This window comes from Condylostylus longicornis, unplaced genomic scaffold, assembly GCF_029603195.1.
Source record: "Condylostylus longicornis isolate FDR11 unplaced genomic scaffold, ASM2960319v2 ptg000038l, whole genome shotgun sequence".
NCBI classification, from domain to species: domain Eukaryota; kingdom Metazoa; phylum Arthropoda; class Insecta; order Diptera; family Dolichopodidae; genus Condylostylus; species Condylostylus longicornis.
The window spans coordinates 15,041,856-15,046,315 of NW_026578007.1; positions in this window are offsets into that span (position 1 = coordinate 15,041,856).

Below are 4,460 nucleotides of genomic sequence, written 5' to 3' on the forward strand. Positions count from 1 at the left end.
GACGAGGCTTGGCAGGACACTTTAAATGCTTGGGAATCGATTTCTTCTGAAATGGAGCGAGTACTTATAGAATCAATGCCGAGAAGACTCCAGGCGGTCATTGATGCTAAGGAAGGAAACACCAAATATTAGGTTAAAGTCTGATTATTCTTTTTTCAAAATAAAAAAAAAATTAAAAATTTATTTCTAGGTTTTCAATCCTTTTGAAGCTGTGTGAAAATAATTTTGGACGCTATGAGAATGTGTGAAAATAATTTTGGCTATTACATTTTTGTTTTTATTTTTTGTTGTGTTTTTTTGTTTTGCTTTTTGTTTTTATGTATTGATATCTAAACCATTAATGAATTTAAAAAATAAATATGGACTTAAAATATTAATAATTGGAGAAATTATGTGAATTTAAACTTTTATTTTACAAAAATTTTGCCTTGTGAAAATAATTGTGGCTATGACTGTATATAATAATTACTTACATAATCTAGGAAATTCTTATTTTTCTACTACCAAAAAAAGTCATTGTTACAAAAATAATGTCATATTAGGTGTGAGCAGTGAAATTATAACAGTTTTCAAAATAAGTTATAATTTTTGATACTTCATTTTTGAAATTAACTATTAAACTCGTTATTCCGACCACGTCCAAATATAACTAATTCAATACGTTTTTGAGTTATCACTGGCATGCAAAAAGACGGTCATACATGGCAAGATCGATTTAAAATTTAACTATGAGAAGGATTCAATAATATATATACATATGTCGCAGTATCTTATAGTTCTCTAATTTTTAGCGTTATAAAAGCAATATTCAATTTTATAGCAGCACGTTCTATACGTATAAAAGAATATAATCACTAAATATCATTACTTATTTTAAATTAAATGGATAATATATTTTAATTCTAGAAAAAAATATTTATTTTCGCAGAAATTTGTGAGCAGATACACTTAACTTTTCTATTTAACTGACGAAAATACTAATTACTATAACATTTTTAATAATAGACATAATAGTAACAGGCATGCACAATGATATTAAATTAGAGAATAAATTATTTGAGAAATTAATTTACAACCAGCATTGCTTATTATATTCGATATTATAATGACATTATAGTACAAGATAATTACAACTAACTGGTAAAATTAATAAGGTATTATTCTAATATAGAAATTAAAATAATTTAAAAAAAAATATTTGAATATTTTAATAATAAAATCAAAAATATTTTTATAATATTGAAAAACTTAGTACTTTATTGCAATTAGAACACTTAGTTTAATTTAACAGAGATAAGAGAAAAATAGATGACTTGCAATATTTGAACACTACGAAAAGAGAAAACAAAGTTTATTGAGAAATCATAGTACAAAGAGAAACACTAAAGTCTTGTATTATATCATTGACTAATATTGAATGACTATGCCAAATAAAATAGAGCGTTGCACGATCGTAGTTATTTTATTTTTGGTATATTTTCCATATTATCTTCGATATCGGAATCAAGTCATTCATTTCCATTGCATTTGTAGTAGTGAGAAAAATTTCAATTTTCTTTTTCATGTTATACTTTTCTCTTTATACATTTTATATTTTTTAATTTTTTTTATTTTTTTTTTTTTAACAAAAATTTACAAAAGAAAAACTGTTGAAAAACTAAAAAATAAAACATAAAAATACAATAAATATGATTTTTCTCAATAGATTTAAAATATTACAAAAAAAATATACATACATACATACAAATCCATAAATATTTATACATGTATGTAGGTATTTAAAAAAAAATATACGTGAATCCTGTTAAATAAAAACTATACTATAATATAGAAATAAAAACAAAAATAAAAAGATAAATGTAGGAAAAATAAAAAATGTTAAATTTATTGTTAGAAAAAAAGAATATGTTATGTTATATGTTATGTTATATACGTTATACATTTTATTATGTTATACATACATAACTACTTTCTTTCTATTTAAAATATTTTAATAATTTTGATTTCATTTTTTTCTTTTGTTTTTCTTTTTTTATAATATTATATATATTTTTGGTCTTTTTATTTATTTGTAGACGATTGTACTATATAAAGTAGTAAAGAGAAATATGTATTATTAAAATAAACAAGTATAACAGAAATTGTTAGGTATTCCAACTAAAGGTATTCCAGTTTTCGCAATTTTAGAATTATTGCATTAATAGAGGCAATTCAGCAATTAGTATGTATAAGCTGAATTGTGTTTTTTCAGTAGAAGTAATTGAACAATTCGGATATCACGACAAATGTATAAAAGTTTATCAAAATTAAAATATAAAGCAAATTTAAATTATTCAGCAATATAATTTTCATAACTAAATAAACCAAATTGACGTTAAATTTGCTATTTAGTAAAAATCCGATGAGTAAATTAAAATTATGAATACTAGAATTACACAAAAATGTTTATTGAAATATTTTCCAAGACCACTAAATCAAACTTCAATATTACCTCTGATATTAAAATTTATGTATTTTTTGCACAATTCAGCAAACTGCATTACGATCTAGCAATATTACCGCAGCTCTTTTTGTAATAAATAAATAATATTTTTACAATAAAAATAATTTTAAACAAATCAATATTACATCATTACTGCACAATTCAGCTTATAAGTATTAATTGCTGAATTGTGTAAAAAATATGTAAATTTTAATATCATTTATAATATTCAAATTTAAAATAACATTTAACCGATATTGTACCTAATGCTTATTTCAATTACATACATTTTCATTCATAATACCACTAAAACGATTTTAAACAAAATCCGGCGATTCATTCATAAGCTGAATTAAAATTTGAAAAAAGCAAATTACATAGGAAATACATTAGGAAACTTACGCATTATAATTCCTAAACGAAAAATCAAATTAAGAATAATTTTTATAAAAATTAAATAAAAAAGTTTTCATTTCCAGTAAATAAAAAAAGAGTAGAAGAGTGTAGTGAAATTCATAAAATTTAATATAGAAAAAGAAAAAAGCTTAATACACAAATGCACAAAATGTTAAATGAGAGTTTTTCCAATTTTTTTTTCTTTTGTTTTTTCTATTTGCCTTCGTTTTTCTCTCTTTACATTATTGTTGTAAGTTTTTCTTTTTTTTTTACGTTCTTTCATTCCTTTCTTCTTGAAATAATAAAGCAAAAGTCATTATAGACACATACACACATATACCAAAGTCTATACGTATTATAAAGTATATTAATCTATATTTAAATGCATGTATATGAATGTGTGTATGACACCAATACTAATGTAAATGAAAAATAAAGTATGCATGAACATTTAGGAGTGAAATTAGTTCAAATAAAATAAACGACAGCAGTCAGAAAAGCAGGCAAAAATATTGGAAGTAAAGTGAAAAAAAAAGATACGACGTGCCTACCTATAAGATACAACAAAAAAAATAATAAAAAATATTAAAAAAAAAATATGAAAAAAAAACAAGACGACAAAAAACAAAATAAGAAAGAAAAAGACTGAAAAATTTAGTTTTTATTCATCAAAAATAATCTGTAATTATAAATATAAATATGTGTAATAATGTTTGTATGTATGTATTTAATAATGTTTTAGGTTAATAATTTTGTTTTTTCTTATTTTTATTTTTTTATTATTTTCATATGATTTTTATATAAATATAATGTACACAAACACACATATTTAGTATAATATGAAAAAAAAATGTAGATATGTAAATATAATTTTTTTTTTATTTTGTAGGTAAAATGATTACAAAGATATTATGATATCTATGTAAACAGTAGAATTTATATAGTACACAAACATATACATAAGATGGAAGTATGTAAGCAAAAAAACAATAAAGTTTTGTGTATATGTATACAAATGAATGTAGATATAAATATACAAAATGAAGAGAAGAATATTATATCGAAATAAATGAAGGCAAAAGAAAAAATTAAATAAGGTGTGACAAAATTATATTGATAAATACTTACTCAAATTCATTTCATTGCTCATTAAATAAAAATACAGCTCAATTTTCTTAATACATATGTAAGTATATAAGTTTGAGTTTAGTGTTAAATTCTGAGAATTTTAATGGCTCCCATATTTTCTCATTTTAAAAATTAAGAGTGTTTAATTCTGAAATCACTTATCAACTACATTATATGTTTATTTCAATGTTTGCTCCCCCTGTTTTCAAATTGAGTAATAATTTACAGTAATATGGTCTTTTCAAAATACAACTTACGGCATTAATACACAATTTAGCTTATTTTTTGTAATTGCTGAATTATATATCATTTACATTAGAACTGAAAATTCTTAAATTCTGGCAAAAAAAATGTTAATATTAAAGAGTTTCTTATCGCCAATTTGAAATTATAATCAAACTATTTATTCTCTAAGAATAAAATAAAAATTAAATATATAGCTTATAGAATTAAT